Raw genomic sequence first — 22164 nt, 5'->3', positions numbered from 1 at the left:
TCTCTCTCTCTCTCTCTCTCTCTCTCTCTCTCTCTCTCTCTCTCTCTTGTGTTTTGCTTTGTTTTGTCCCTTCTTACTCAATGTTCACTCCATTGGCTATAATCCTTTACAACTTGACTAATGTTTAATGTGAAGGTACTTGTAGAATCTATATTTGATTGCATGCTACCATGGGGAAGAGGGGGGGAGGAGAGAGAGAGGGAGAAAATTTGAAATTCAAGGGATACTGGAACTGAATGTTGTAAACAAAAAGTAAATAAATTAATTTAAAAAAAAAACATCAGTGACTTAATTTTGCCTCCTTTCATAGCCCTAACACTTAGCATATTGCCTGGTACATAGTAGGTACTTAACAAATATAAATTGATTGATTGAAACACCAATGTTTATCTTCCAGTTTATATCTTAAACATGGTTAAAGTAGGCAATGAGCTTAGAACATGCAGAACAAGAATAAAGCAGACTACATGGCTTTTGGGGAAATTGCATACTTATTTTAATGATTTTAGGCTTGGCACTGAAAGATCTATTTTTTATTTTTAGCATATTCTGATAGTTCAAGTCATGAACTACAATTTCTGAAGTATGGAAGTTGGGTATTTCATAATGAATAGGGGGAAATCACATGGTGGGTGTAATCAAGCCATAACATATTACAAAGGAGGGGTTATGCATGTTAGGTAAAATATATCGTCAGAGAACTGTAGGATCAAGAAAAATAATTGAAAAGATTGCACAATGGCATCAAGGAAATGGGGGGGGGGGAATTATTGAAATATCCACACATGGGAATCTAAAAAAAAATGAAAATAATGTTAGGAAAACTTGTGGCATATTGGATGTATTCATAGGGTAAATTTTCAGCAAGACATGACACATGTCTTATTAGGAGGAAAACCCACATTGATGATATTATATATCCATTGAGTTGGCCAGTTTGGTTTCCTATAGTAGCAAGTATATTTGTTTTCTACCATTGCAATGGACATGTAATCCTTTTTTCTCCTCCTTTGTTGTGTAGCTCTTAAGATGTTTTGAATATGTTGTTTATGCAAAGTATAGTAACAAAGAGCAATACACCACTGAGGAAATCTACTTATTACTGAGATGAGAGAGAACATAAACAGAAGCAAGTTAGAGTTGAAAGTTTTTTTAAAGCATTTTCTTGAGAGAAGCTCAAGAAACAACTTTATGTTGTTTACTTTTATAATGCCTTACTCATTTTTATTTTTAAAATTGAGGAACCAAAGTAGGGAAATTTAATCTAAAATCAACAAAAATAGGAAAGATATTAAAGTCCAGCTTCATTTCTAGTAGTCTTTAATTCATCAAGTCAATCAATAATTTTATGAAAGTCTACTATATGTCAGGCACTGTGTTAAACTCTGGGGATATAAACAAAAAAGGAAAAAGATATCCCTGCTCTGAAAGAGCTTACAAACCAATGAGGGAGAAAACAAGAAAAGAACAATTTATAAAATACACATATGTACATATCTATCTATATATCTAGATATGATAGAATTTTTTAAAAATTAGAATTAGGCAGTGTAGAAGCTAATCAATCTATGAGACATCAAGAAACAAGCAAACAAAAGCCAAAAGAATGAAAAAAAAAGAGGAAAATTAGAAATATTTCATTTGAAAAACAATTCGACCGGAAAATAGAAGAGATAATTTTATTTATTTATTTATTTATTTTTAGCAATCAGGGTTAAGTAACTTGCTCAAGGTTACATGGCCAGTTATTTCTGGGTGTGGTGCTCAGTGTCTGAGCCCCGGATTCGATCTCCAGGTCGTTCTGACACTGAAGCCGGTGCTCTTACTCCCTGTGCTACCTGGCCGCCCCTAGAAGAGATAAATTAAGAATTATTACACTTCCTGAAACCTATGACTAGAACAAAGAGTCTAGACATTACCTTTTAAGTAATTATCAAGGAAAACTGTGTTGATATTCTAGATCCAGAGAGTAAAATACAAATTGAAAGTATCCATTGATCACCTCCTGAAAGAAATCCCAAAATGAAAACTCACAGGAATATTTTAGCTAGATTCCAGAGCTCCCAGGCCAAGGAGAAAATATTGCAAGGAGCCAGAAAGAAATGATTTAAACATTGTGGAGCCACAGTAAGGATAACACAAAATTTAGAAGCTGCTACATTAAATAATTGTAGGGCTTGGAATATTATGTTGAGGAAGGTAAAGGAGCTAGGATGACAATGAAGAATCATCTACCTAGCAAACCTGAGTATAATTCTTCAAAAGAATATTTAAATATTTAATGAAATAGAGGACTTTCAAGCATTCCTGATGAAAAGATTAGAGCTGAATAAAATCTTTGACTTTCAAATATAAGACTCATGGGAAGCATAAAATAAGATAAAACAGGAAAGGGAAATAATACAGGATTCAATAAGGTGAAATTGTTTATATCCTTGTGTGGGAGGATGATATGTGTAACTCCTAAGGTCTTTATCATTATATTGGTGTTAGAAGAAGTATGACATTGATGGGAAATTAATATGATGAGGTCATTTCTAAAAAAATTAAAATTAAGGAGTGAGAAAGTGGAAAGTACTTGGAGAAGGTGAAAGGGAGAGGTAGAATTAGGTAAATTATCTCACATATGAGATATATAAAGGAGCTTTTACAGTATATGGGAAGATGTGGGAGGTGGGGGAAGCACTTGAACTTTATTCTAATTTAAATTACATCAAAGAGGGAATAACATACACATTCAGCTGCATTTAGAAATCCATTTAGCCTTATAGGAAAGTAGAAAGGGAAAGGAATAAGCAAAGGGGAGAGGGATGAATGATAGAAGGGAGGGTGGATTGGTGGAGGCAGTAATCACGAGCAGAGTACTTTTGAGAATGAACAAGGTAAGAGGAGAGAGAGTATGGAGGAAAGAGAGTGTAGGAAAATACACACAGTAATTATGATTGTAAAAACATTTTCCCAGCAAATTTCTCTGATAAAAATCTCATTTCTCAAATATATAGTAAACTGAGTCAAATTTAGAAAAACATAAGAGCTGTGCTCCAATTGATAATGATAAAAATGATAAAAGGATATGAACAGGCAGTTTTCAGATTAAGTAATCAAAGCTATCTATAATCATATAAAAATTCTCTAAATCACTATTGATTAGAGAAATGCACATTAAAAACAACTCTGAAGTACTACTTTGTACCTATCAGATTGGCTAATATGACAAAAATGGAAAATGGAAATGTTGGAGTGGATGTGGGAAAATTGAGACACCAACAAGCTATTGGGGGAGTTGTTAATTGATTAAATCATTATGGGCAGCAATTTGGAACGATTCTCAAAGGACAATAAAACCATATATACCTTTGACCCAGCAGTACCACTATTAGATCTTTAACCCAAAGAGAAAAAAAAGAGGACCTATACGTACCAAAATATTTCTAGCAGCTCTTTTAGTAGTAGAAAAGTGGAAATTTAATGTCCATCAAGTGGAGACAGGCTGAACAAATTCAGTACATCAGTGTGATGGAATACTATTGTACTATGTGAAATGATGATTAGAATGCTCTCGGAAAAACCTGGAAAGATTTACATGAAATAAGCAGAACCAGTAGAACATTGTACACAGTTACAGCAATATTATATGATGATCAATTGTGAATGACAACAATTTTCAACAATACAATGATCCAAGACAATTCTGAAGGACTTATTATGAAAAATGCTATCCATTTCCAGAGAAAGAACTGATGGAACCTGAATGCAGATTGAAGCATGCTTTTTTAAAACTTTCTTTTTTTTGGTCTGTTTTTTCTCTCACAAAATGACTAATATGAAAATATGTTTTGCATTACTGCACATGCATAACCTATGTCAAATTGCTTGCCTTCTCAATGAGGGTGGAATAGCAAGAGGGAGAGAATTTAGAACATTTTTAAGTGAATGCTAAAAATTGTTTTTAGAGGAAATTGAGGAAAAATACTAATATTAATATTAATTAATTTAATTAATTAATTTTAATTAATATTAAAATAATTAAGACTGAAAAGGGGTTAACAGAAGGTTGTGAAGGGTTTTAGATGCCAAACAGAGAGTTTTATATTTTATACTTGATCTAAGAGGGAAAGTGAGACACTAGTTTTTCTTGAGTGGAGAGGATGGGACATTGTCAGAGCAGCAGTTTAGGAAGATCACTTTGAGAGCTTAGTAGAGGATCAACTGGAGGACGGTGGAGACTTGTGGCAGGAGACAAACTAGCTGACTCCTGCAATAGTCCAGGTATGACATCATCAAAATGTACTAGGATGATAGCAGTGTCAGAGGGGAGAGAGGAGCATATTTGAGAGAATTGCAGATGTAAAATACAAAGGCCTTGGAAACAGATTGAATATGAAAGGTAAACAAGATTGAAAAGCTGGGTAGTACACCTAGATCTGAGCTTGAATGACAAGGGGGATGATAGTGCCTTGATTATAAGAAAGTTGTGAAGCTGTAAGATTTGGAGAAAGGGGAAGAAAATGAGTTGTTTTCAACATGAGTTTAAAATAGCTATTGAAATGACAATTTGAGATGTTCATTAAGCAGCTGGGTTTGTAAGCCTGGAAGTTAGAAGGGAAGTTTTGGTCAGATATGTAGATCTGAGAATCCTCAGCCTAGAGTTATTAATGAAAACCATGGAAGCTGAGGAGCTCACCAAGTGAAATAATATAGAGGAAGAAGAAAAGAGTATCCAGGGACAGATTGTTTTGGGATAACCATCATCCACAGATGTGCCCTAGGACTAAAGACCAGCAAAAGAAACTGAGAAACAGTCAAACAGTAGGAATAAAGTCAGGCTAGAAAAATCTAGAGGGAAGAGTATTAAAGAAAAAAGGGTGATTAACATTAGCAAAGACTTCAGGAATATCAAGAAGGATGCAGGTTCTACAAAGCTATTAGAATTGTTTATTTGGAGATCATTGGTAATTTTGGAGAGAATAGTTTCAGGTGAATGATGAGGTAAGAAGCCAGACTAGCTAGAGTTAAGAATAGAGTGAGAGAAAAGGAGACATATGTATTAAATGTAGATGGCCTTCTCAAGAAGTTAAAGCACAAATTGGAGCAGTGATTTTGGACAATAGCTAGTGGGGATGAATAGATCAAGGAGGTGTGTGTGTGTGTGTGTGTGTGTGTGTGTGTGTGTGTGTAGTGTAGTGTGTGTGTATGGAGAAATATGGGCACATCTACAGGCAACAGAAAATCAGCCATTAAACAGAGAGAGACAAGGTAATTGAGGAAAGGGGGAGTTTGCCACAGAAAACAGATTGGAATGAGATCGCATGGATTTAGAGGGGTTAGCCTTGACAAAAAGAAGGTCCAACTCTTCATGTAAGACAAATATAAAGGAGGCAATGAGAGCAGAAGATTCCTGGGCAATATGGGCTTAGGAGGAAGGAAGAAGTGGCAGCTTTCAAAAAATTGCCTCAATTATTTTAGGGAAATTTGAGGCAGAGTTCTCAGCTAAGTAGATGGAACAAGGGAGAGTTTTGAGGAGGGAAAAACCACTGGAATGAGGAAAATAGTTAATTTGGGAGAGATAAAAGAATTACCTTTTTGTCAGGATTCAGGTAAGATTCATAACATAATTTGTAGTGAACCTAGTCAGCAAGGTTTCATGATTTTCTCCAACTATATTCACTAACATGTCAATAACAAAGGCAGCAGATGGTTATGTAGAGTTGTTCAGTCATTTTCAGTCATGTCTGACTCTTCGTGACCCCATTTTTTGTTGTTTGTTTGTTTGTTTTTACAAAAATGCTGGAACAGATTGCCATTTCTTTCTCTAGTTCATTTACAGTAGAGGAAAGTGAAGCAGAGTTAAGTGACTCTCCCAGGGTCACAAAGATAATAAATGTCTGAAGCCAGATTTGACTTGGAAAAATCAGCCATCCTGATTTCAAGTGTGGTGCTCTATCCACTGAGCCACCAAACCACCCAAATTGTTGAGTAATACCAGCCTAAAGTTTACCAGGGTAAAGTTTCCAATAGAATAAGGGAGCAGGGGTCTCTAGAGAGCAGAACAGTATAAAATTGAATTGGTCCATCAAAGGGTCAAGATAAGGAAGAACGGTATTAAGCAGGTACAAGGGTGATCACCTGGGAAAGAACTCATCAATAAACAATTTGGAGTTCATGCTAAGAATGGAAAACATAGTTTTGGGGTTTCCAGACAGTCACAACAGTTATATTTCTAAGCTGTGCAATGTTGCACAAATCACTTAACTAAACCCAGGTATCTCCATTTATAAAATGAGGAATAATTTTTAAAAATGTAAGAAGTACCTCACAGGACTGTCAAGAATCAATTATAGAGTAGAACCAGGAGAAATTTGTACACAATTACAGACACAACATATGTGTGATGACCAACTTTGATAGACTGGACTCCTCTCAGCAATGCAATGATATAAGTCAATCCCAAAAGACTCATGATGGAGAGAATTATGTGCATCCAGAGAAAGAACGAGAAAGAACTAAGTTTATATCCAGGTGGAAGCAAAATACCTGATCTTTTTCCTTCTCTTATTTGGTTTTATGTCCTCTTTACCATTTTTCATTCCAGCTGGTACTATCCGTTCTTATAACCTGATTAATGTATAACGTGAAAATATTTACAGATCCTATACTTGACTACATGCCGCCATGGAGGTAGAGGGGAGGGAGGGGAACAAAATGTGAAACTCAAGGAATTGTGAAATTGAATCCTGTAAACTAAAAGGAAACAAACAAATTAATTTAAAAAAATAACACTAAAAAAAGAATCAACTATAAACCTTTAAGTACTATATAAATGAAATCTGTTATTATTTTATTATTACTGTTACCATCAACACACCCTTTTTTGGGTGTTATAGAGAAAAGAATACCAGATCTGAAGTCAGAAAACAAATTTGGACCTAGACTCTACCCTTTTCTATAAATCTAAAACTGGACAAATTATTTAATTTCCCTGAGCCTCAGTTTCCTTATATTCAAAATAAGGTGATGGGATTTGATGATTTCTAATTTTTTCAAGATTCCCTGCAGGCCTAAACCTATGATCATCTATTAATTCAGCTCAGAGCAGATAACTGAGTTTCCAAGAAACATATGGCTAGTTAATGGTAGCTAAGAATAAAATGTAAACACATCAGAGTCAGGGTCAAGATTAGAAACTTAATTTACCAACTGAAAATCAAGAATTGTAGCTGAACCTCAGTAGCAGCAGTAACAATAATAACAAAGACAGATCACCACAATGAATAGTCAGTTTCAGAGTACAGAAGAAGTGCCTTAGAATTATAGTAGCTGTGTCATCCTGGGCAAAATCCCTCATCTTCTTAGTGACCTAAGGTTCTTTCTAAGATTATACCTAGCAGAAAAGTTGCTAATGTATATCAGTAAAGGAAATTTCTGCATGTGTAATTCCCTATGCTGATGAAACTACAGGTCTAGACCATTTACACAGAGCTTTAAGGACTCATAGGGCTAACATTTACATAGAGCTTTAAGGTTTTCTGGGTACTCTGCATATATCATTTCATTTGTCCCTCACAATAACCCTCTAAGCTAGGTTTCATTATTATCCCCATTTTAAGATGAGGAAATTAGAACTCCTAGAGGTTAAATAACTTGTTCGAGGTAGAATTTAAACATAGGAATTTCTAATGACAAGCCATTCTAAACACTATCCCACTTCTCATAGAACTGATATATTGGAGGCAAAATCCTGAAGGCAATTGAAAATATTCCTTTAAAATATGAATTCCTAATGTAGAATGTTTGAATTTTAAATATCAATAACTACATTTTAATGTAATGGTTTTCCTTTGTAATCCTGTGCATTTAATTTATGCATTTAAGATCATTCTGAGGAGTGGTCCATAGGCATCACCAGACTGCTGAAGAGGTCCATGACACACAAAAAGGTTAAGAATCTGTGCTTAAAACATCCATCTTTTTGCATATTTTGGTGTGCTAATTTTCACCTCTCCACTATTTCCAGAATGTGCCACCTGCACTCTGATCATCCTTCTCAAACCTCTCACAACAAAAACATCTGGACTCTTTTCTTCCCTGAATTCTGAAAAGGAAGCTTTTACTTTTTCATAGTCCCTATCTTTCTTGACCAGTTTTGAGCATTAAGCATTGTTGATCATGATTTCTACCCGCCAGGTAATGAAATGGAAAAAGTTCTGGACCTGAAGTCAGGAAAATCCAAGTTCAAATCCAGCTTAGATACTTACCAGTGTGACCCTTGATAAATCATTTACTCTTTATCTTGCCCCAGTTTTTTCATTTGTGAAATGCTATTGATGATAGCATCAGCCTCCCAAAGGCTGTTGTTAGGATAAAATGAAATAATATTTGTAAAGAGCTTTGCAACTTTAAAGCACAATATAAATGTTAGGTATTATCATAATTATTTTTGTCAGGGGTGTCAATAGGTGAATTGTCTTACTTGATTGTGTTTTATATTCTTACTGTTTAGCAGAGTGTCTGGTACATAGCAAAGACTTAAAATCCTTCTTTTCACTTAGTCATAATTTTTTCCTCTTACCATTTCATATTCATATGTTTTCATGATTTAATGTAGAAAGCATTGGACTTGGGTTTGAGGCCTGGCTCCGATAATCACGTAGCTAGGTGACAATGAGAAAGTCACTTTGCTGAGGATCAATTTTTTTTTCATTAGTAGAATTTTTGTTTTTTATATTTCCATACCCTAGCACTGAACCTGGTACATAGTAGGGGAACCTTAGGTCCTTGTTAAATTAAACTGAATCTGTACATTGCGGATAATAATGCTAACATTTCTACTTCACAGAGTGGTTGTGGGAGGGCAATTTGTAAAATTTTAAATATATTTTTGCATTTATGTACATACATATAATTATTGCCTCTCCAAATAGATTGTATCTCAAAGAATAGAACTTTTTCTTTTAATTCTAATTGTAAATCCCTAATAACATACAGTATGGTGTTCTAGATTAGGTGCTTAAATTCTTGTCAACCATTAGACATTTTTATTGAGGTGATGACGTGAGGGCTTCTGGCATACAGATAGATGTAAGAATAAAGGTGGCTTCAGCTAGGAAATATTTAGATTGGTTAAATTTTAGGATTTGAAAGCATCTTAGGGACAACTCAGTACAAGATTTCACATATAAAAAACCTAGACTCTAAAAGGATAAATGATTCTATTTAAAGTTATCTAGCAGACACTGAAATGAGACCTGTAACTCTTAGTCTCCCACACCAATATTCCTACCACTATACTTCATTACCTCTCTCCCACCAATTATTTTGTTCTCACTGGTCCATTGATCCTCCACTATGCTAAAAGAACCAACACCTTAAGTTGTTGGTTTTTTGTCTTCAGAAAGAATTTTAAGATTCTAGGATTTTGTTGTTTTAATTAGTATGTTTGAAAAATTATATGTATATATATATATGTGTGTGTGTGTATGTATGTATATATATGTATACATATGTATGCATATATATGCTTTTTTCAATCCAGAAAATATGTACAGACCATTCACAATGGAGGAATATTTTCAGCTATTTCATAGGATTAGAGATATGGAGTTGGAATAGAGAGTAGAGGCCATCTACTCTGAACCTCTTATTTTAGAGGTAAGGAAGCAGAAATCCATAGAAGGAAAATTGCTTACCCAAGGTCATATAAGATAGCATATGGCAGAGTCATAATAGCATCTGAAGAGACAGGTGAATTTTGGAGTCTGGGAAGTGTAATAGTGATGGAATTTAAAGATCCCCCTGTATTGGCTTGGTTTTTGGTTTGATTGTGTTAAAACCCAGAGCTTGTGAATCCCACTTGTGGGATGGACTTGTTGACGTGAAAAGAGAGGGCTGAACTGGGAGGAGCTGGTGACATGAATTTAGAGAGACACAAGAAAAGAGAGAGGCAGAAGAACTTTTTGGAAGCAGCATCTTGGAGGCAGAGAGAGACTGAGAGGATTGTTGAGGGCCAGTTTGAATTGCCCAGGAATTTTGAGAGCTGCCACCCAGAGCTGCCAAGGACTGAGGAGACATGGCTGTTATGCTGGTACTTTGTCTGTCTGTTTTGCCAGATTTGATGTTGTTTTGCCAGATTTGTCCACTGGTGAAAGACAGTCCTGTTGTTGCAGAGGTTTTGGAACCTTGCTGTTGGTCCAGAGCTCCTGAAACTGTTCTGCAGGCAGAGAGTGAATTCTGTCCACTGGTGAAGGACAGTGCTGTTGTTGCAGAGGTCTTGGAACCTTGCTGTTGGTTCAGAGCTCCTGAGACTGTTCTGCAGGCAGAGAATGAATTAATGAAGACACTGGCAATGTATCTTATGGCCTTGCTAAGCTTTGTCTCCTCAGGAACAAAGATTGCTGAGAACTTGCCTCGGGTCAAGATGAAGAAAAGACCTCTCTTTGGGTATTAAAGGCTGTGCTTAAGCTTATTGTAACTCTGGGGTAGATGGCCTATTCAGTTTTAATCCAAGGGTGGGGAACTTTTGACCTTTTTGTGCTCTGTAATTGAACAAATGAATGTACTTTACTTATGATTGAAAACTAATCTCCATTTGAGAAGAGGGGCTTTGTGGTTGACTAAATGAATGTATAGCCTAGGGGTGGAGTAGTACTTAGAAGAGGGTCTTTGGGATTGACTAAATGAATTATAATGCCCAGGGGTGGGGTAGTACTTGGAGATTATTGAATTACACTTGGAAAATGCTGTATTTTGAATGATGCTATATTTTGATTTTCTCTGTTCTTAATTTTTCACTGAATAAAATGGAGAGCACCTATGCTGGTATATTGAACCTTGGGAAGGTGCCTTTGCTTGGCATTACAGGAAGGCAGCACAAACATTCTCAGCTAATGATTATCCAAGAGCAGGAGAATATCAACTTATGAACATGAAAGTACATGGCTTGTAATGATGAATGAGGGATGTTCTTTCTATTCCTCACAAATGTCATATTTGTTATTGTATGTCTACTCTTTTAGTAACTTTCCTATAGTTGGAGCATAGTGGTCTGGGGGCTATCTGGGGAAGGAAGGATAGTCATCCCTATCTGGTCATCCTGTAGCTGAGATGCACCCCTTCCTGGTGGTCCTTCATTGACCAGAGTTTCTGTGGGTTTTTTTTGGGCCAGGTGAATCAAGGGAAAGGACAAGGAAGTGGGGGTTTGTGCTAATAAAGCTCTAGATGAAAAGATGCTATCCTCCATTCACCCCATCACTGCACCTGTGGTTGGACCTTCTTTCTCCAAGTCCACTTGCCTTCCGTCTGGTCCCTTTGTTAGCTTAGTCTTGCTTTCTTGGATATGATTCCTCTGTCCCCCACCTTTTATCCTCAGTGCCTGGACAGTTATATCTATTTTTTAATCCTTAATAAATGCTTGTATGATTCAAAAGTGAGTTAATTCATTATTTTTAATATCAAAAACATAAATAAAAGGTAATGGGGTTAGACACAGCAAAGATGGCAGAGAAAAGCAAGGATTTGCCTGAGATCTCCCCCAAACCCTTCTAAATACCTTTAAAAATGACTCTAAATAAATTCTAGAATGGCAGAACCCACCAAAAATGGAGCAAAACAATTTTCCATCTGAAGACAACTTAGAAGGTAGACAGGAAAAGTCTGTTGCACCAGGGTGAGAGAGAAGTGCAGTCCAATTCAGGCAGCACCAGCACAAACTGGGTCCCAGAAAACCAGGAGTAGGCCTTGGAGTGACTGTATCAGTGGCAGCAGTGTCCACAAATAGTAAGGGGATTGGACAATGGATCAGAAGGAGAACACAAGGGTTCCTAAGTTGGGACTGGGGCAGAACTCTGTTGCATTGTCTATGCTTTGATCTGGGTTGCAATACTGGATCTTTGTTCCAGCGCAAGGAAGAGCACTAGCACAGCAGAGTCTGTGGCTACAAGGGAGCAGGGACCCTGGTCACTCTTCCAGGGTAGAAAAAGAGTGCTTGTGGTCACTCACAAAGCAGTGTACACAACAGGAAAGTAGTGAACACACCCCTCCCTAAATCATACCACCTTGGAAGAGCCAAAAACTTATAAGCCTCCAGAATTATCCCTGAAAATGATTGCACAAAAAAACAAAAACAAATAATCAAACAAACAAAAAACCTGAAGCTTGGCAGATTGTCTCCTCTATTTGGGAAGCAGAGTCCCACCTTGGCATAGCAGTTAAAAGTCAAGAAATAGGCTAATAAATAAGCAAACAATGGAAAAAATTATGATGATAGCATTCTGCTAGGGTGACAAGGAAGATCAAAACCCACACTCAGAAGGACACAACAGTTAAAATTCCTTCATTTAAAGCCTCCAAGAACAATATGAATTGGTCTCAAGCCATGGAAGAGTTCAAAAAAGGAATTTTAAATCAAGTAAGAGAGATAGAAGAAAAATGGGAAGAGAAATGAGAGTGATGCAAGAAAATCATGAAAAAAGAATCAACATCTTGTTAAAGGAGGCACAAAACACCTGAAGGAAATAATACCTTAAAAACAGAATAGGTCAAATGGAAAACAAGTCACAAAAATCCAATGAAAAGAAGAATGCCATAAAAAGCAAAATTGGCCAAATGGAAAAGATACACATACATTCATGAAAGAGAACAACTCTTTAAAAAGTAGAATTGGCCAAATGGAAAAGGAGGTTCAAAATATAATTGAAGAAAATAATTCCCTAAAAATTAGAATTGGCCAAGTGGAAGCTGATAACTTTATGAAACATCAAAAAAAAAAGCAAAAAAAAATCAAAAGGAGGAAAACAATAGATGAAAATGTGAAATGTATTGTTGGAAAAAAATAAACTGACTTAGAAAATAGATCCAGGAGAAATAATTTAAGAATTATTGGGCCACATAAAGGTCATGATCATAAAAGGAGCCTAAACATCATCTTTCAAGAAATTATCAAGGAAAACTGCCCTGATATTCTAGAACTGGAAGATGAAATAGAAATTGAAAGAATCTACCAATCACCTCCTGAAAGAGATTCCAAAATTAAAACTCTCAGGAATACTATACCTAAATTCTAGACTTCTTAGTTCAAGAAGAAAATACTGCAAGTAGCAAAAAAGAAACAATTCAAATATCATTAGGCCACTATTAGGATAACACAAGATTTAGCAGTTCCTACATTAAAGGATCTAAGGTCTTAAAATGTGATATTTCCAAGGGCAAAAGAGCTAAGATTACAACCAAGGATCACTTACTCAGCAAAACTTAGTATAATCTACAAGTGGAATGAAATGGAGAGCTTTCAAGTAGTCCTGATGAAAAACTAGATTTAAAAAAATGACTTAAGATGCAAAAGAAGCATAAAAGAATCACCACAGGAAAGAGAAATAAGGGATTGGATAAGGTTAAACTGTTTACATTCCTATGTAAGAAAATTATATTTAAGGGGCAACTAGATGGTGCAGTGACTATAGCACTGGCCTTGGACTCAGAAGGACCTGAGTTCAAATCCACCTCAGACACAAGACCAAAACTAGCCATGTTTGCCTTGCTTTTCCCCTTCAAAAAGAAAAAAATATATATTTAAAACTTTTAAAAACTTTCTCATTATGAGAGCAGTTAGAACAAGTATACATAGAGAGAAAACAGAACTGTGATTTGAATGTGATAGTATGATTATCAAAAAAGAAATATTAAGGGATGATAAAGAAGAATGTACTGGAGGAAGGAAAAGAGAGAGGTATAATGGGATAAATTATCTGACATTGGGAAAATGAAATATTAAATAAAACTTTAAAAAAAGAGTTAACGAACTAAGGCACTACCTCATGTGGATATGGGGAAAGATAATGACATAATAACATATTGTATATAAAGTACTTTGTAAACATTAAAGCAACATGTTATTGTCATCTTGCCTTATCCCCTCATTAATATCTCTAAAAAATGGTCATCTATCTTTGACTTGAAGAGTCATTGAAAAGTCATTGTATTTCAAGGCAGAACATTCTCCTTTGAGGTAGATGTAGTTTTTAGAAAGTTCTTTTTATACTGAACTAACTTCTACCTCTTGGTGCTAGTTCAGTTCAATTCAACAAAAAATTATTAAGAATCTATAAGGCTAAATCAAATTTTAAAAAAGAATCTATGAGGCACTGTTCTAGGGACATTAATGAAGCAATCTGCTCTCAGAGATCTAAAATTCGACATGTCACATTTTACAGGCCTAACCCTTTATCTTGTATCAATTCTTTAAATAAATAAAAATTTCAAGAATATCTCCTATTCGTTTTATCTTTTCTGGGCCAAATATATCCTTCTTTTGAAAATTCGTACTCATACGGGATGCTTTTAAAATGCTTTATTCTTCTGGTTATTCTCCTCTAGAGGAGCTTCAATTTCTTAATGCCTTCCTTCAGTGGTTTGCCCAGAACTGGACACAACATTTCCATGGCATTATGATAAAGACCAAAGGGTATTATAACATGACCATAATCTCCCTCATTTTTATTATTATATGTCTGTCTTTCTAATTATTTTGGACGTCCATAAAAGGAAATGGATCCTGAGTGTTTTAGAAAGGAAAAGTGGGATTTAAGTGAAATTCTATATCTCAGGTTTTCTGATTTGGCCTCATTAGTTTGTGGAAGAAAGAAGATAGAATTGTAAGGAAACATACTTTGGGATAGTGTGTGGTATGAAGGATTAAAAATTTTGTTTTAATCATTAAACCTTGAAAGAAAAAAATAACTCCAGTCATCGATTGAGATGGTTTTCTATTCCCTATTTAGATAAGTTCTAAACATGCTATCAGTTCTTGATGAATAATAATAAAATTCATTTAAAGAGAACACTCAATAAAAAGTTAATGAAGAAAACACCTGCCTGTTCAATTATAGCCTTCACCTGAGAATCAATAGGCACAAAGTGGCATTTATTATTATACAAATTCTATAGATATCAAAGGCAGTGGATTTATCTCTTGTTACCTCTTCATTTCAAATATATGCTCTGAAGAGTTCAAAGTGGAGGGAGGAGGTAGAGAACAGTTAAAATCGTAAACCCTAAGCTGGAAATAAAAATAAACTATAGATTCTTCTCTAGACCTTGATCTGGAGTCAGAGAACCTGGGTTAGAATTTCAGCTCTATAGGTAGTGTGGGGCAATATAAATTATGCTGAATTTGAACTCATAGGATCTGAGTTCAAATCCTTGCTCTTTCACTAACTGTTTTCCTACATTAACCACTTAATCTAGATCTCAATTTCCTCAATTATAAAAAGAGGTGGTTGTACTAATGAATATGTAATTGACTTCAAGTCTCATACAAATTAGCTCTTTTTGATCATTCAGCACAGATACTTAGCACAAGTTGTCCTCTAAGGGATCATTTAGCTCTTGCTCTGTGCTCCTTTGAGCCACTGTAACCTTGGGTAAGTCACTGCCCTTCTAGGAGCCCTCTCAGACTTAATTTCTTATCTATAAACTGAGAGCATTGGACTGCATCATTGATCTCCAAAGTGAGTGTCTCTGATGTCTGGGAAGTAATTGAATGACCCTAAAGGGTACCTGATTGAAAAAGAAGTCACATTACACACTGCTTATAGCCAATCATCTCTAGATATCTCCACTGAAACCACTCAAACTCCCATTCCAACTTTTTTAGGTCTGAGCAATCTCCCAAATGCTCATTACTGCCTCAGGGTGAGTATTTGATAAGGGGAATGACTTTACCTCAAGTCAGATATCCATGTCAATAGCTACTCAAAGGGTATAAAAAAAAAAACCTCTGCCACCCTGTACCATATCCATAATCAAGTGCCTGTCAGAAAACATTGCATTGCCAATCCCTCAAAACTCATAGCTCTTATGAAATTCCTTATTGCTATCTATGTACAATCATGCTTCCAGTCACCCAGGTTCCTAAATTTATTGTCATCCTTAATTCCTTTCTGTCACTTGTCACTCATCCAATCCTCTCCAATCAAGTGGCAAACTTGCCACTTCTACATCTGCAACATATTTGGTACTTATTCACATCGTTCTACACATACATGTAATTTACTTAAGTTTTACCACCTTAGTTCTGGTTCTCATCATTTCTTACCTGGATGAGTATAGTACCTTCTTATTGGTCTCCCTGTTTCAAATCTTTTCCCACTCAAATACATTTCCTATATAGCCGCCAAAGCATTTTTCCCCTAAAGATTAGGTATGAGCATGATACACACTTTGCTAAATAAATTTCATTAGATCCTTTTGAAATTAACATTGTGTTTTTTTAATTGTTCATAATTTTAGACATGGAAAGAAACCTGGTGGCCATCAAGTCAAACCTCCTTGTTTTACAGATGAATAAAATGTACCTGATAAACACTAAGTGACATAGAATCATGCAACTAGTAAATGCCTAGTAAGATAAGACCTGAACTTAGGTCTGCCTGACTCCAAGCCTAACAATTCATCCACTGAGCCACAGGGTAGTGTCTTGATATATTTGTAAATAAATAGTACTTACTTAGTATGTAATATAATGGTACATAAATAAATAAGTAAATTAGTACTATGTAAATAAATGAATAAATTACATAGGACATACATATAATTTATAAATAAGTACACTTCTATTGGTGATAACTGTTATTTTTTTTAATGATAGTAGTGTGCAATAAAAAAAATGGTTGAAGAACAATGGCTACTATGATAGCTGGACTTTTGTTTATTTTATCTGGAACTGAGCCCCCATGGAATTTCCTGGCCTTTTAAACATCTTCATCTTCCACTCCCAACCCACACATATATACCCTTTTCTAACTCCCCTTTAATCATTGTCTCTCTCCATTTGAATGGAAGCTCTTTAAGAGTAGGACTGTTTTGTGTGTTTATATTTATATCTCCAGCACTTAACTCAGTGCTAAGAAGAACATAATTAAAGGCTTAATAAAAGCTTGATCATTCATACAACTAGAACAGATAATGGGCTGTCATTTCTTTTGTTTTTTCTTGACAGGATCACTAAAAAAATGACAGGAAGCTATGAATATCGTTTACTTGCATTTTAGCATAGATTTTGATGAAAGCATCACTTACTCTTCTTGTAGAGAAGAATGAGGGATGTGGATTAGACAATATTACAATCAAATTCAGAATGGTTTGGATGGCTAGACTCCAATAGTAGTCATTAATGATTGAATGCAATCTTTAATGTTGTCACTTGTGGAGCAGACCAAAGATCTATAGTGGGACCTATACAGGTTAGTACTTTTATCAATAAGAGATAAAGATATAGAGGACATTCTCATCAAATTTGCAGATGGCATAAAGCCAGTAGGGATAGCGAACAAAATGAATGACAGTTTCAAGTTTTCAAATGATCTCTGACATGCTAGCACATTGAGTTAGATCTAATAAGATGAAATTCAGTAGGCTTCAATGTACTGTCTTGCACTTGGGTACAAAAAAGTCAGCTTCACAAGTTGAGGCACAAAGAAACAAAAGTGGTTCTAAAAAACATCTATGGGATTTAGTGGACTGCCAGCTCAATAGGAGTTAATACTGTGATGTGGGAAGACTTGCAAAGGAATCTAGAAATATTTATATGTATTGATTTAGATGGTCATAAGCAAAACCAGGAGACCAATTTATACTGCCAAAAGAACACTGTAAAAATAATTTAAAAAGAGAAGAACTGATCAGTGCAATGACTAATAATTATCCTCAAATATTAATGAAAAATGCTACCCACCTTCTAAGAGAGAAGTGATGTGGTAAATATGCAAAATGAGACATCTTTTTGGACATGGTCAATGTGGCAATATTTTTTTTTTGTTTGACTATGCATATATTTATGAGCTTTTCCCCTCCTTGTTGGGGAGGGGTAGATGGGATGGAGAAAAAAAAGTTAGTAGTCAACTGAAAAAATAATCAATTAAAATTTTAGTCCTACTATGTGACATTTAAGTGTTATCAAGTCATAAGACAACTACTTGAGATAAGCTCTTGACCAAAAGAAAACCAGAAAGCACATAAAAGGATTTCTCAGTTCTCAGGATAAAAGAATTGAAAAAAACAAGTACCTCTCATGTATAAATTTTGCATACCTCTTTTCATTTATATCAGTGTCCCTTTAATTATCACTAATGATAGAAATATGGTCAAAGAGTGAAGAAACAATAAACAAGGTAAAAATAGCATTTTTTTAAGAGCCCTCAACATCTCTTTGTTGGTGCTTAGTTCATTTATTTTGATGAGAGCACTTTAATTTTAACAATTGATTTAATCAGATTTGCCATTAAAACTCATTTTAAGAAACACTGAAATTCATGAACTTCATGGAAAAAGGGTCTTTTTAGTCATGCAAAAGCTTGTATTCTAATGACAAATCATTCAATTTATCAAGTATGTATTGAGTGCCTACTATGTGCCATTGGCTTTACGCATTGACAACAGAAACATCTTTTTATTGGTCTCTCAGAACTAGATATGAAATTCTAAGACAGTTTGTTGCCTTACTTTTTCTTCAAATTTTTGACAATTCCCTAATCTACTCCTTTAAATTACTTTTTTTAATTAAATTTTTTTGACATTCCTAAAATTCTTAGACTTGGATGTTTCTAGCATCAGTCTTTTTCTGATATCAAAATGACATCTTCTATACATGGAAAAAAATGTTCGTGTGACCTCCTGTGACTGGGATATGGAAACTTATTTTTTCTTCCCTCCCCTGTTCCCTCTACCCCCCTCATGTGAAAATTATACTCTGTGTGTCTGCTACAAATTTTGGACCTTCAGTGTCAAATGTGGCATTTGACTTAACACAGAAGGAAGGTTGATTACAATATTACATATAATAACAGTCCCTTAGACCTTTGGAATGGGACTCTCTCCTTGGCCCTGCCCTGACTGAGGTGCAGGGTAGAGCTGGTTAAAGGCAAGAGAGCTCAAGCTTTTACCAATACCCTTCAAGTCCCTTTTGCAGTAGTCATCAAGCTTCAAGTCTGTTTCAAATTCCTGCAGTGAGTGTTTCCTTTGAGTACCAATTCAGAACACTTCAAGGACAAATCTACACCATTTTGGAACTGTTAAAGTTTCAAGTTTTCTTCAAGTGTTGAGTCAGCTTGGGGTGGCCAGGTGGCTCAGTGAGTAAGAGCACCGGCTCCAGTGTCGGGATGACCTGGATCAAATCCAGCCTCAGATACTCAGCACCACACCCAGAAATAACTGGCTGTGTACCCTTGAGCAAGTTACTTAACCCCGATTGCTTTAAAAAAAAGTGTTGCGTCAGCTTCCAGCTTTGAGGGAGAAAATGGAAGAGGACAACCTCAGATCAGGCTGCTGAAGGAAAAGACGATGGGAAAACCTAAGAGGATAGGGTAGTTTCCATCTTGCTCCTATTCCTAGCACACTACTTTAGGGATTTCAGGGATTTCTCCCTTGGGAGAAATTCAAGATTCTTTCTCTTAACTGACTTGCCTTGCTCCCAATGGGAGGGCTACTTTGCTTTTATTGTCTTCTATACATATTATCCTGGGTATAACTTCTCTGATTTTGATTTTGCTGTGATTTGGACAATTTGGTTTCTTTGCTATTTTTTATGTTCATTCACCATGGAACTGGTATTTGATTGGAAAGGGATCAAGACTTGGATATAGTTTGGGATCCTATTTAACACCCCAAATTATCAAAAGATAATTCAAATCTGATTATATCCTCTAGATGAACAATATTTAAGGAAGCAGATAGATATACCGTGTTTCCCCGATAATAAGACCTATCCCGAAAATAAGCCCTCCCCTTTCTGCATAAAATTTCTCTAAAATAAGCCTTCCCCCAAAAATAAGCCCTATTGAGATTGCTACTGCAGTGAAGGTGATCCCCTGAGCTACACGCTACATTACGGTACCCTTTGTATGCACCGTCCCCCCCCCCCGGTGAAACACACGCCGTGCTCCGAGCTGCATCCAATCAGAGCTGCAGCAGTGAGCGCGTCATCCTGTTCTTCCCCAGTGATTTGCTTATTGAATAAAGGTACATTTTTTTGTTCACATTTACCTCTTTATTAAAACTGCTGTCAATATTCATTAAAATAAGCCCTCCCCGGAAAATAAGCCCTCTGGTGTTTTTCTGTCCAAAAAAAATAATAAGACAGTGTCTTATTATCGGGGAAACATAGTACTACCCTGGTAACACCTCTCTCTGAAGGACAGCAGAGTGGCAGCCTTTAGCCTCAACCTCCTGCTTCCTTTACTAGAAGGAATTGAAGTCTCTCTTGAAGAAGGGTGGAGGGAAGAAGAGGCTAGAGAAGGCTATTCTGCCTGACTTTGAGCCACACAAGGACAACATCCTCACCACATATGTGACTACACATGTGAAGCCCAGTCCTCAGATTACTACATGCATAATTTTATTTTTTCTAATATTTAAATACGTCATACCCCGGTTGCATTAGTAGAGAGAGATGCTGGATCCAAACTCCTACTTGTTTTGTGTGACTTATAGTCTTAGAGTTTCCTGAAGCACTTAGAGGATGAAAGCCTTACCCACAGGTACATAGGTCCAGACAAAACAATGTGTGTTTTACTGAATGCAATATTAAAACTTCCCTTTGTGTCTTTTATTGTACACCACATGTAAATATTTAATGACTGAGGTTCATGTGTACTTTACCTAACCTTAGTACCCTTACCAATAACAGGTTTGCCAAGTCATGAAATCTCTTCTCCTTCCCTTCAACTGAATTTATCTTTGAATGTTGTTTTTTGTTTTTTTTAATGCTTTATTAACTTCTGATTTACATTATTCATTTCTGCCAGATTTTGAGTTACAAATTTTCTCCCCATTTTTTCCCCTACACACTGCCCCAAAATAGCAGTCTCACAGGATATCCCTCCTCCAATCTGCTCTCTCCCATATTTTCTCCCATAACCCTTTCAACATTTCCAGTGGATCTCTATGCCTCAGTGCCTGTATATCTTATTTCCCAGTTACATGTAAGATGGTATTAATAATAGTATATATGTATATACCATGTTTCCCCGATAATAAGACATTGTCTTATTATTTTTTTGGACAGAAAAACACCAGAGGGCTTATTTTCAGGGGAGGGCTTATTATAATGAACATTGACAGCAATTTTAATAAACAGGTAAATGTGAACAAAAAAATGTACCTTTATTCAATAAGCAAATCACTGGGGAAGAACAGGATGACGTGCTCACTGCTGCAGCTCTGATTGGATGCAGCTCGGAGTGTGGCGTGCGTTTCACAAGGGGGAGGGAGGGGACCGTGCATACAGAGGGTACCGTAATGTAGTGTGTAGCACAGGGGATCACCTTCACTACAGTAGCAATCTCAATAGGGCTTATTTTCGGGGGAGGGCTTATTTTAGAGGAATCTTACACAGTAAGGGGAGGGCTTATTTTCGGGATAGGTCTTATTATTGGGATAGGTCTTATTATCGGGGAAACACGGTACATACACACATATACATACACACACACTATATATATTTGAGTATTTGATTTTAAAACTTTTAATTCCATATTCATTCCCTTCCTTCCCCATCACCTGCCCCCACTGGGAAGACAAGCATTTCAGTTTAGGTTGTACATGTGTGGCTAATGCAAAACAACAACATAGTAGATATATTGTAAAAGACTGACTACACTTCCCTCCCTCCCATCCCACCTCCCACCCACTCCACTCTCCACCCTGATCCCATACTTTTTCAAAAATGGGTGCTTCTAACTTCCCTCTCCTGCAGCCTGCCCTCCCTTCCATCATCCCCTTCCCCCCCTATTCTCCTGGAGGGTGACATACCCTATTTAGTGTGTATTTCACTCCCTCCTCGAGCCAGATTCAATGGGAATAAGGTTGATCCATTCCCTTTTGCCTTCCTATTCTTCCCCTCCATTGTAATCTTTTTTCCCTCGTATGAGATAGTTTGCCCCAATCTGTCTCTCCCCATCTCCTCTCATTATGTTCCTCTCACCTCTTAATTTCACCTTTTAAGTATCATGCCTTCCTGTTAAATTGGCCCTGTGCCCTCTATCTATGTATACCTGTACACATATATACACACATTCACATATATTCATATGCCCATATACCCTCATATATAAACATATATATATATATATATATATATATATATATATATATATATATATATATATATAGTCTACA

This window comes from Petaurus breviceps, unplaced genomic scaffold (assembly GCF_028583685.1).
Source record: "Petaurus breviceps papuanus isolate PSGF00001 unplaced genomic scaffold, PetGlider_PUasm1.0 90769, whole genome shotgun sequence".
NCBI lineage: Eukaryota > Metazoa > Chordata > Mammalia > Diprotodontia > Petauridae > Petaurus > Petaurus breviceps.
Note: the sequence above shows the minus strand (reverse complement) of the source record.